This window comes from Suncus etruscus, chromosome X, assembly GCF_024139225.1.
Source record: "Suncus etruscus isolate mSunEtr1 chromosome X, mSunEtr1.pri.cur, whole genome shotgun sequence".
Classification (NCBI taxonomy): Eukaryota; Metazoa; Chordata; class Mammalia; order Eulipotyphla; family Soricidae; genus Suncus; species Suncus etruscus.
The window spans coordinates 55,260,170-55,273,762 of NC_064868.1; positions in this window are offsets into that span (position 1 = coordinate 55,260,170).

Genomic DNA, 13,593 nt, shown 5'->3' on the forward strand with positions numbered 1-13,593 from the left:
GGCATGGGGAGGAGGGCAGACAGATGACTGGCTTTCGGTTCCATATTGTATCCTTTTCTGTTCTGGAGGCTTGCTCTTGTCAGCATGGGGTTTGGGGAGACTCCAGGCCAAAGGCCTTCTCCCTAGCTTGGGGGTGCTGGGAGGCCAGATATTACCCCACCCACCCAGCACAAGTGGGGTATGCTGAGGCAGTCACTGACAACTTTTCTTCTCACCAGTCTCCATTTTCAAAACTGGCCATATGTATGTATGTATGTATGTATGTATGTATGTATAGGATTCCCTATGATTAATGTATGTTTTGCATATGCAGAATGTTCATCTTTTATTCTGCCCTTGCCCACCGCCCTACAAGCTCATTTCTAGTCCTTTACTCCATCATCCCCAACCATCATTACCCCACATTTAACCCTTTTTACCTTCAGTTCTTGTTTCATCAAGAGGCAGATCATTGTCTCCACACAAAGCCAGCGGCCCACCTGCACACTAAGTGATAAGATAGACTCTCAGCCTGAGAAGATCCCAGTACATTGTTGCTTCTGACCTACTCTTCAGAGGCCTCTGTTCCTCCTTCTTCCTTTATTGTGGACTTTTGCTTGCTAAGAGACTCAATTTCTAAGAAATCACAGCTCAAGCATCTTTCCTGATATGGTACTGTCATCAGCCAGTTATCAGACCACACAGGCCAAATCACAGACCAAAGTGGTGCACTGGATTTAACACCACCCCAACAATAGAAAGCTTATGACAGTGGTGAATTCAGTTAGAGAAACAACTGTACTAACAACTGTTGGTCCTACCCTAATCAATATTCGTATTCCACTCTAGGGTATGATCTGGTGATGGAATTATTGGATTATTCCCTGCTTGGTATTCCTCTCCAACCTTAGGGTGTAGCGGGTTCTTGTCAATAAAAGCAGGGGTCTGAGGAAGGCAGGTACTGATTCTTCTGTCTTCCTCCACTAACCTACATTCCTTCTTAGGAGAAGAAAGCTTGTGTGGTTGGATCCGTTGCTTGAGTGCTAGATTTCCTGAACCCGTTCTTATACCTTTTTACTATGTTGATTATTTCTTGTGTCAACATTTGCTTCCCGACATGCATCTCACTACTAGGCTCAACTAGAAAACAACTATGGTAGTGAGAGAAATAGAATGTCTTTCTTGTATACAGGCAGGGGATGGGGGACGAGGGAAAGGGGAGGTAGTTATGGTGGTAAGGTTGCACTGGTGAAAGGGGTGTGTGTGATTTTTATGACAGAAACCCAACTACAAACATGTTTGTAATCATGGTGCTTAAATGAAATTTTCATTTTTTCTTCTTCATTATATTTTTATTTAATTTAAAATGTTTTGGGGGGTACACAAATTTCCTGAAACATCTTGAAAAGGATAGGTAGTTTTTTTTTTTAAAGGTTTGAAATAATTTGTTAGTGAATCTCTCTGGACCTGGGCTTTTGTTTTGGGGAAGACTTTTGGTTACCATTTTAATTTTCTCAGTAGTGATGGTTCTGTTTAGATATGCTAGATCAGGGGTCCTCAGATTTTTTAAACAGGGGGCCAGTTCACTGTCCCTCAGACCATTGGAGGGTCTGACTATAGTAAAAACAAAACTTATTAACGAATTCTTATGCACACTGCATATATCTTATTTTGCAATGAAGAAACAAAACAGATACAAATACAATATGTGGCCCGCGGGCCATAGTTTGAGGACCACTGTGCTAGATCATCCTGATTCAACCTTGAAAGATTTTAGAGTCCAAGAATTTATTTATTTCTTCCAGGTTCTCATGTTTTGTGGCATAGTTTCTCAAAGTATTGTCTGATTACCCTTTGTCACTGTATCTGTAGTGATATCCCCCTTTTCCTTTCTAATCCAGTTTATTATTTTTTCTCTCCCTTTCTTTGTGAGTTTTGCTAGTGGCTCATCAATATTGTTTATTTTTTTAAAGAACCAACTTTTGCTTTTGTTGATCTTTAGAATTGTATATTGAATTAGCACTTCATTGATTCCTGCTCTAAGCTTTGTTATTTCCTTCTGTCTACCTATTTTTGGTTCATTTTGTTGATCATTTTCTAATTTTATAAGCCATGTCATTAAGTATTTTATGTAGGCCACAATCTGCTTTTCTAAATCCATCTTTTAGCACAACACTAAAGCCTATTGTTATATTTCTTATATAAATTTGTATAGAGCACTGTAACAAGAGTAGATCATGAAGCATTTCATTATTCTTCTAGAGCATCCATGTTCTTTTCCTGTAGGAATCTGTGAACCAAAACATTAGAACATTATTTAAAAGATATGTAAATTTAATATAGCTTGCCAGAACTTTCTCATAATGAGCACTATAGTAAGATTATATAGAAACCTTCTTCAAATATATTTGTGGAAAAAAAAACATTAGGACATTTTTTGTTTGTTTTTGGGTCACACCCGGCAGTGCTCAGGGGTTACTCCTGACTCTATGCTCAGAAATCGCTCCTGGCAGGCTTGGGGGACCATATGGGATGCCAGAATTTGAACCACCATTCTTCTGCATGCAAGGCAAATGCCCTACCTCCATGCTATCTCTCCGGCCCCACATTAGAGCATTTTGACAGCATAATCAATTTGAAAATTATGTATTAGACATAGGTAATAAATTGAGACATATTACGATGATCATTATAATAAGAATCTATAGTGTAGAGCACTATAATGTATTTCTAGACTAAGAGCATCTATTTACACATGGACTTTTGTGAACAAAACATTGGAAAGTTATTGCAAACATATCAGTTTAAAATTTAGTTACTAAAACATTCTTATGGTCAACACTGTCATGGGAGTTCATGGCATCAAAAGCCCTTCTGCAGAGATTTCTGTGGGTGAAAGCATTATAACATTTTGGTAGACATCTATGTAAGACAGTTATCTGAATGCCTGCTCTAATGTATGCAACTGTATCCATTGTTATAGGTCCTATTGAAGGATATAAGATGATATAATCTGGGGCTGGAGAAATAACACAGTTGTAGGGCGTTTGCCTTGCACACAGCCAAGTGGGCCGGACCCCAGTTCTACTCCCAGCACCCCATATGGCCCTCCACTCCTGCTGGGGAGATTTCCGAGAGCAGAGCCAGGAGTAACTCCTGAGCACTGCAGATATGGTCCAAAAACCAAAAAAAAAAAAAGATATGAATTGCTGAAGACTTAACAGAAGAGGTGAAGATATCTAAAACATCATGACACCTTAAACCAGCCTTATCTTGCTGCATTTTTACAATAGACCATCTAGTGACTTTTGTCCATATCACCACAATGATTCAAAACAGAGAATAAGTTGTATTTTTCAGAGTTATTCTTAGAATCGATAACATCATATGACAAGTCTAGGTTCTTTAAGGGGAAGTCCAAATAGATCTCTGATTTTTGCGCTTGCTTTCCCTCATAGAAAAAGCTTCTAAGAGGTATAGGTGATCATTTCCAGATTCCTATCATTTATAGAGAATCCTGCTGCATTCTGCAGTGACTGCATTAAAACCTATTATTGTCTGTCGGACTTTTCTTCTTTGGAAAGTAACTTGAGGCAATTCTGTAGTGTATAATGTGAATGTCAAAAGAAAGAATAGATGCATAAAAGTCTCAACTATATGAGAATTTTTGAGACAGGTGAGGCACTCTACTGTGGATTTGAACTGGCCTTGAAAAAGTGTAACAATAATATAATTATTGAGCTGCTTGTGTCTCTGCCAAGCATGCTCTGCATCATTTAAGTCATCGAGATTATCATTATTTTTTCCTTTATGTTTTTCTGCCTATCGGCTTTATTCAGTCTTTGTGGAGAACATTTACCAGAAATAGAAGTAGTTCATGTGAGTCTTGTTGGCTGTGCCCTGAAAATAATACCTGAGCTTCCCAATGGTTATCTTAAAGTCTTTGGTGCTAATATGCATTGCTCTGTGTCCTTCCTACAGTGCTTTCATAATTTTGACAAATTCTTCTGCTACTTTGCTTTTATGTTCCAACAGATTTGACCTGTAAGATCATCATCATAATGGTGTTGGTTAAAATAATCAGCCAACATGGAGCATTACCCAGGCTTTGTAATATTGAGTTCATGTAACAAATGCTTTCTATATTATAAATTCTGGTGAGAGCTAGACCAGTTCCCTCATATACAAAACTGAAATTCTGAATCTGGTCACTCTTAATCCCTGAAATCTCTGCTTATTGTGATATGTTGACATGTCGCTATTCTTTGTTGGGGTAGCAGCTGGTTTCTTTCTTTTTCTTCTCTTGAATAATCTGTTGGATCTTGAGAGGATCTGGAATTCTTCTGTTTGTGGGGTTGCTTATCAAGAATCTGCAGCTGGGTTTCATCATTTGGGTTTCATCTGTGTTTCATCATTTTCTAACCTGTGAGAATTCTGCTTCTGACAAGGCATAGTGGGACCCAGAATTTCTTGGCATTGTCATCTGTAGAAATATAAAGATATTCTTTTCTCATATGAAATTACCATTCTTTTTTTATCAATTTTTACCCAAATAGGCGAGTTTATTGGGGTTTTTTAAGCCTATGCTTTCTCTTAAAAGTGTCTTTCTGCAGCTGTATGAGGCTCTTCTAGGGGTAAATTCAGGAAGTTTAGTGAAAATAGTGTTAAGCATAAAAGATCAGTTAGTGGCATGCCCCTTTTTGTATTTAAAAATTGAGTTTTGAGGGTTCTGTGAACAACTTCAACTTTGCCTTGACCCTGAGTATTGTAAATGACATTAGTGATATGTTTGATTTGCCATTCTTTGCAGAATGTTTGAAAGGTTTTACTAGTATAGGTAGGGCCATTGTCAGTTTTGATGCTCATGGGGACACCCTTGACAGAAAAACATTGTAATAAGAAGGAGTAAATAGTCTTAGCTTTTCAGAAATCATAGGTGTGGTCTACATAAAATTAGATCACTACAAGAAGACAGAGTTTCTTTGGAAAAAAGCTAATGTGAAAGAAAGAAAGAAAGAAAGAAAGAAAGAAAGAAAGAAAGAAAGAAAGAAAGAAAGAAAGAAAGAAAGAAAGAAAGAAAGAAAGAGAAAGAAGGAGGAAGGAAGGAGGAAGAACGGAGGAAGGAGGAAGGAAGGAAAAGAAAGAAAGAAAGAAAGAAAGAAAGAAAGAAAGAAAGAAAGAAAGAAAGAAAGAAAGAAAGAAAGAAAGAAAGAAAGAAAGAAAGAAAGAAAGAAAGAACGAGGGGAGTCTAGCAGGAGGAGGTTTGGCAGGCCCCCGCCATGCCGGAGGCCTGCTTGACCAGGCCTAGTGGGGTGCAGGACTTGGGTAACCCCAGCACCCCTCTACTGCCTTGCTCCAGATCTCCAGGGCTTCCCCGGGCCACATGCCTGGGCAAGCCGGTGAGTTGGGGCCCTTGGTGGAGCTTGAAGGTACCCTAGGCCTTCCCCCATTATCCATGCAGCTCCTTAGGGAGGGTCTGGGTGGGGCTCTGAACTTCTGGCCTCCCAGCTTCTTGAAGGATCTCTCCTTCCTGGGAGCCGGGAGTCCAGCAGGAGGAGGTTTGGCAGGCCCCCGCCATGCCGGAGGCCTGCTTGACCAGGCCTAGTGGGGGTGCGGGACTTGGGTAACCCCAGCACCCCTCTACCGCCTTGCTCCAGATCTCCAGGGCTTCCCCGGGCCGGCCACATGGCCTCCCAGTTTCTTGAAGTTACTGGTAATCTCTGTCCAGTCTACATTTTCAAAATCGCACGGGGGCTATTGCACAAGAAACATTAATAGTACTCTCACAAGAAACATTAATAGTACTCTCACAAGAAACATTAATAGTACTCTCACAAGAAACATTAATAGTACTTTCACAAGAAACATTGATAGTACTCACTATCATTGAATTATGTTTTTATGTATGCAGAATGTCCATTTTGTACTCTGCCCTTTTGCATACCCCTTCATAAGTTCATATTTCTCTTTAACTTCTTTAACTCCTGTCATCATTACTCCTCATTTACCCTTTCTAACTTAAGTCCTAAGTCACAGACCAAAGTGGTGCCCTGGAGTTAACACCCACCCAACTATTTTAAAAAACATAAAAATGACACATATCTTTTCAACATTTTATGGGTGTTTTCTTTGACGGCTATAAACTTTTGCTGAATACTTTCTTATACAGTGATGATACCCCCCCATGTTTTTTATCTTCTCTTTGTGAACTGCATAATATGGAATTTGGTGTGAAAGAATCCCTCAGTTTAATACTTATGTTTGAATCAAGTCATGGGTCTTGTTGGAAATGTTCTTACGCCCCCATATATCTGATAGCACCACGTGGCTTTATTTCTTGTTTGCGTAGGCACACTAAAATGGGAAAATACTATACATACCAATAAGTTCTTATCTAATAGAAATGGGAACACACAAATCTTGTAGTGCAATGAGACCTTACACCCTGAACATTGACATAAAGACCTGGCACAGGCCTCAGAAGAATGGGCATTCTCCATTTACCCCTTGATCTACAGAAGACATTTACAAAACATCCAAGGTTGTATATAACATCACCCGGAGGCATTCCTGTACCAGGGAAGACCCTACAGCTGCTCTGACATCGATCTACTCAAAAGAGACACCCCTTAACACTGAGAAGACAACAAGAACAATGACCTGCTTACTGGACAGGGCTTGCTGTATTGCCCCTTAATGGTGAGGTTTGTCTATAACATCACCTGGAAGCAATCCTCTACCATGGAAGACCCTACCACTGCTCAGACATTGTCCTGCTCAAAAGAGACTTCCCTTAACACTGAGAAGACTTAACAACAACAACCTGCTTACAGGACAGGGCTTCCTGCATTGCCCTTTCATGGTGAGGTGAAACGAGAAGGCACTCCACATCATGACTTCAATGTAGGACATGCAGATTCCAGAATCTTTAATACAGAAACATGATACCAACAACAGAGACTGTGTGATAAGTGTGTTGGCGCTACGGACAATGTCTTGGTTTGAACGATAACTTGCCTGAAGCCTAGAGCTGGTCTTATGCCAGGAAAATTCAAGGGTAGGATCTCTTTGTATTTAGGCCAAGGTTATTCCTTTCCATGCCTCTCATATTTTGGTGGGCCTATGCAAACAACAATTGCCACTCTAACATCGTTTTTACTGTGCTCCTTTGACTCTAATCCTTAAAACTCACCCACTTAAAATTTGAGGTTAACTTAAGCTAATATGCATGTACATGGAAATGTAAAAAAATACTATGCCTCTAATGTTTAAGGAGTTACGTAAGTTTGATGGCTTTAGATTGCCTTGTGTGCTGTTAAGAAATATTATAATGTGCTACAATCTGGGGACTTGAGAGACAAAGTAATTGCACGTGGATTCTGTTTTATTTATCTTAACTTTCTTTGGCTGAAAGTTCAAAGTTAAGATATCAGCAAGGGGACTTCTTCTGATAATTATGTTATGGGTGATTGTCCTTCCACTGTAATTTTACCTTATCCTCTTTCTTTGCATCTTTTGTTCTCATAATTCAAAATAAAAAATTAATAAAAAAATATAAAAAAAGAAAGGAAGGAAGGAAGGAAGGAAGGAAGGAAGGAAGGAAGGAAGGAAGGAAGGAAGGAAAGGAAGAAAGAAAGAAAGAAAGAAAGAAAGAAAGAAAGAAAGAAAGAAAGAAAGAAAGAAAGAAAGAAAGAAAGAAAGAAAGAAAGAAAGAAAGAAAGAAAGAAAGAAAGAAAGAAAGAAAAAGAAAGAGAAGAAAACTGAATCCATCTGACCCTCAGTGGGGCTCTTTGCAGAGCTTTAGTCTCAGGAGAAATCTCCTAATACTACTCCAATGGAAGAACCTTGGAATTTTTTTTTTGTTTAGAATTGACAGGCATTTGGATCAAGTCCTAGTAAAGCAAGCATTAGGAGCTTCTTTTTGATTATAAGAGAAACTATTAATTCTAAATACAGCACAAAAGCTTGAGGCTATTTGTTGTGTAAACAGTCATTCTAATAATCCCCAACAATGGAACTAGAATGGTGGTGAGGGATTGAGGGATTGAAAAGATTAATAAACATACTTTATCTCCAGGCATGAACTTGGAAAGATAAGACTTTTGGAGCTGTTCCACAAACAAATCTAATTCCTTTACAGCTGCAGGAGGTGATTTCCAGGGGCTTTCCCATGTAAATACCCCTTACAGGGTGTGGAGTAAATTGCTGAGCTCAAGAGTTGGAAATTCCAAATGACTGGTGGATCCAATTAATGTTTCCCAATAGTTTTTGAAAATTATTAAGAGTTCTGAGATCTTTCTGATAAGTGGAGATTTTCTAGGGGCATTTCATGACATAGCCTAAGTATTGGTATGGGGGTGGTGTCTGAGTTTTTTTCTATGGTAACATTTTTTAAATATAATTTTTATTTTGAACATAGTGGCTTACATATTGTTGACAATAATATTTTAGATACATATTTACATAAAATCAGGGGGATTCCCATTACCAATTTGTCCTCCCTCTACCTCCGTTTTCGTCCTACCTCCCAAATCCTCCTCCCTCATCCCTGGGGCTGCTAGAAAATGTGGTCCCCTCAGTACCTAGTTTAATACTTAGTAGTCTTGCACCTGTTTGGTCTTGGTGCCTCCCTTATTTCCCCCTCTAACTGGGAGGCAGGACTAGATAGTTCAAGTTATGTGGTTTTGTTTGAAGAAGAGAAAAGTAATAAACTGGGGTAAAAGTCTAATACACCGAAAATGGGCGGGATCCTTCTAGAGGCTCTCCTCATTGGTTTGAGAGACGAAGGAGAAAAATAAGGTGTAACACCCCAACAGTACAAAAAGAAGTGTCAAATATCCATTGAGCACTCCAACAATAACAATGATAAGCACCACAAAAATAGCCATGGTCTTCAGATAAAAAACATGGCAGGGGGGCCGGGTAGGTGGCGCTGGAGGTAAGGTGTCTGCCTTGCAAGCGCAAGCCAAGGAAGGACCGCGGTTCGAACCCCCGGCGTCCCATATGGTCCCCCCAAGCCAGGGGCGATTTCTGAGCACATAGCCAGGAGTAACCCCTGAGCGTCAAATGGGTGTGGCCCAAAAACCAAAAAAAAAAAAAAAAAACATGGCAGGGCATATAAAGAAAGAAAAGAAAAGAAGGAAAAAACATAAATGTAAATGGGGACAACAACTTCAATAACCACACCAAAACAAGGAAATCGACAAGAAGTAGATAGGTAAATAAAAATAAAAAATAATTTAAAAAATGAGTATTTTAAAAAATAATATATATAAAAAATGTTTTGTGCTTTTTGCCTTTTTTCCCCTCCTGCAATGGCACAGTAAATATTGGGGTCATTCGAAAAGGAATTCACTTGGCCTAAGAGATATGGGTTTTCTCCACCCTTGGAGTATATTGTCATGGGATTAACTATAGACTCCGTTCAGGTTCATTTACTCTCCCCTTGGTGCTTCCGTGGTGTTTGGAAGGCTTCTGCTCCTTCCTGGATGATAAAATCAGACCTCTGTATCTAGAGATCTCAGTATCTGCACAGGTCTAGGAGTGGGATTTATGATAAAGACTTTCTTTGTCATTCTAGAAGTTCTGTTCCCTCAGTGTCATTTTAATCCATCTTCTGTGGTTAGTGGTCTTGGTCTTTGCACTGATCCTAGATGGAACCTAGGATAGCGTCTTTCATTGTGTATCCAGAAGCCCCATTCCGTTGCAATTGTCTCAGCCAGACCGTTGGAACTGGGGATGATGGTTGTTGTGCAGGTCGTAATTCAAACCCTAGATTGGGGCTTTTTTATTGATCCCAAGATTTATACAGTCCAGTCATGGTTTTAGTAGCCAGTCATCTGTAAATTGGATCTTGGCGTTTGGACCGACCAAAGGGTGATAAGTCTTCTGATTTTGTCTTATCGTTAGCTGGTGAGGTAGGATAACCTGCTCTTAGGTCAAGTTGTTCCCATTTTCCTCGTTGTCAGGATGTCATATTAGAGCTGGCACTTGTTGGTGGCCCAGCAGTTTTAAGGATGTCCCGGTTGGGATTTGTTTCCCGTAGCTGTTGTGAAGAACTTTGTCGTTTCTATGTCTGGGATCCAGGGTTCAAGTCTGGATGGATGGTGTCTAATCACCTGGGGTCTAAGTTGGGTCCGCATGACATATTTTCAAGGTGGGAGATGTCCCTGTATTGTAATCAAGTATGAATTCTTATCCCTAGTAGATAAGAGCTCGTTTTTATATGTAGTATTTCCCCCTTTTATTAGTGTGCCTTTGCAGGGAGGAATGGTGCTACATTATATTGTCGGTGCATTTGGGGGTGGACAGAGAAGAAAACAGAAACAGGTCACACACCCAAAAAAGATAAAAATAGGAATAAAAATATGTGTGCTCACCTATGTATATGCATAACAAACATTTTTTTATAAATGAATTAACAAAGTAATTAAAGGAACAAAGTGATGCAAGAGACTACTTTACTTTTGGGGATAAGCAGGTAAGGAGATGGTGTAATACAGGTTTTATACTTAGGTTGAAAGTTTAGGTTTCCCCATTGTCATTTGAGATTTTCTTGTGGAGTGTGGGTTCCCAGGCACCTTTCCATCACAGCCCCTGACCTTCTTGAGATTGGTAAAGATTTGCAGCAGGGAGGTCTTGGAAGAGCTCTTGCATTGGGGATACTTTTAGAGCTAAGTCCGGTTTCAAGTAACAGTCCACGTTAGGGGGAGTTGGTAGGGAGGGCCACGCAGCCTGAGTCCGCAGGGGAGTTGGTTGCCTTTTCTTGCAGGGGACGAAGTGTGGGTTTGACTGGGTGTCCCTTCGCTTGGGTGCTGGGTACTGGTTCGTTGGGGTAGGAGGTCAGTCTTGATGCCTAATGGATTAAGAACTGAGGGTGAAGAGTTTTAATATGGTGGGAGGTCTGGATGGGATTGAAGGGTGAAGGGATAGTTGGATTTCCAAAGGGGGGGGGAAGAGGAAAGTATATGGAAGGGGTAGGAAGGAAGAAAAGAGAAAATACATTAGAAAGAAAGGGAGAAAAGGAAAGAAAAAAAGGAAAAGAAAAGAAAGGTATAGAAAAGAAAAAATAAAAAAGAAAGTAGTGAGAAGAGAGGAGAAAGTAGCAAGGAAATGCTAGTTTGCTTGAATGTGTTCGATGAGTAGGGCCTGTAGTATAAATTTGTATGTCACAGTTGCTGCTTCGGTGGTCTGACTGCTCACGTGCTTCAAATCCTAAAAGAAGTTATAACATAGAGATAAAGTGTATGTTAAAGGGTTTTCTTGGGACATTCTCATAGTGCAAGCTGGGTATGATATCTCGTGTGACTGAGCCCCAAGATGCCATCTTAGGTTGTCCGCCCTTTGTATCCAAGAACGCCTGTGGATAGAAAAGCTGAGAGATTATTTTAAATATAGTAAGATTAAGGCACTAAAACATAGTATTATGAGATGTTTCCATTGGAGTCAGTGATTTCCTGTGGTACACTTTACCTGTGATCCTGTATAAGATCCCTAAGGGTTTATTGTGGGCCTATGTATTAGAAGGCTGATAACATACCTGTTCTCTCAATGCTGCTGTTTCTGCTGTTGCTGGTTTCTTTGTGGTATAATGTGTTATCAAGAGTTTGTGTTGCTCCTTTTTCTTGTATTTTGGACACTGCTCCCGAGTATATGTTGACTATTACAGTGTTTGGAGTTTCTACCCTGTTAAACCCTGTTATTTGGTTGTTGATTATTAGTTGTCTATAAGGTGCTTCAGAATAGTGCTATCATTCTGTGTTTATCTTGCGTCTTCTGACTTACTTCGTTTAACACAGGGGTCTTCAAACTTTTTAAAGTGGGGGCCGGATTACGGTCCCTTAGAGAGCTGGAGGGCTGGACTATATGAGCTACTAATTCCTACTCACACTGCACATATCTTATATAAATAAAATGAAAACCATTTATAAATAAACAGATCACGCACCAGTATTTCAATGGGAACTGTGGGCCTGCTTGTGGCTAATGAGATGGTCAATGTCCGGTTCCATATTTGTCGCTGCCAGCCGTAACAAGTAATGCAAGTGGGCATCAGTTAATCTTGATCTGGGTGGAGATTTCAGATGTTCCATTCTTGAAAAAGTCTGTTCACAGGCATAAGTGCTACCAAAGATGGTGACCATTTTGAGTGCATGGTTCCTGATATTTGGATATGTCTCAGAGGGGAGAGATGAATAGAAATTCAAAAGGTTACTTGACTTAAATGCGTCTTTCAGAGAGTCACAATTCTGCAGTTCAGCCCGTTCCATTTGGTAAATTGTAAGGACATTTTCAATCTCAACAGAAAATGGGTTACGAAAAAGCTGTATGTCCTGTTCATGGAGATGAAGCTCTTTGAATCTAAATTGAAACTCCTTTTGCAACAATTCTAGTGAAGCCAGACATGCTTCCTTTGGGAATGCAACCAATGGTTTGTCCGCTGACAGGTTTTGAGTTGTTGGGAGATGACTGAAGTTTTCCTCCTGTACTTGTTTGATGAGAAGGCCTAATTTTACTTCAAATGCTTTCACATGCGATGCCATATCACAGATGAGCTTCCTCTTGCCTTAAAGTTGCAGATTGTAACTGTTGAGTAGCTCTGTTATATCTGTCAGGAAGGCAAGGTGCCATTTCCATTCTGCATCATTGAGCTCTGGTACTTCTTGGTTTTTTGAAAGTAGAAAAGCTGTAATCTGCGGAAGTAAGTCATAGAAGCGTTTCAGAAATCTCCTTCTACTCAGCCAACGAACTTCTGTGTGGTACAGAACATCTTCATGAGCAACATTTGCCTCAGATAGAAATTCCTGAAATTGTCTGTGGTTTAGTGGATGAGTTCGAATGTAATTAATACAAGATACCACAATTTTCATAACAGAGTCCCAATTCAGTGATTTACAACACAGCGCGTGTTGATGGATGAGGATGGTTATGTTTGTCCATCTCTTGCGTAATGTGAGGAATTACTCCTCTCTTAGACCCCACCGTCAGTTGTTACACTGACTAGTTTAACCCAGTCCAGCTCCAAACCATTCACACTTTGGCAAACCTTTTCAAATATATCCACTCCTGTGGTTGTACCTTTGATACTTTGCAGTGCAGCAAGCTCTTCTGTGACTTCAATATACTCATTTGTCCCAAGCATATAAATGAGAAGTTGGGCAGAATCACGAACATCATTGCTTTCGTCGAGTGCCAAGGAAAAATAGCAAAGTTTCTTTGCAGAATTTTGCAAATGGTGCAGCAAATTTTCTCCCATTTCTTCAATTCTTCGTGTCATTGTAACTCCTGAAAGTCTCACTGTACAAAATAAATCGGCCTTCTCTGGACACATCTCTTTGCAACAGAAATAAGGCATTCTTTAACAAATTCTCCCTCCACAAATGGTTTGCCATTGCATGCTATTAGCTTTGCAACTTGAAAACTTGCCCTCAGTGAGGAAGTATTTAACTGCTTCTGCTTCACAAAAGTATTTTGCTGAGTCGTCAGTGAATGTTTCAGTTGTAATATTTTATCTTTTCTCACTTCTCCAACCAAACAATCATATTTATATTTATGTTGAGTTTGATAGTGGCGTCGCAAATTGTATTCTTTGAACACAGCAACTCTATTCTTTTT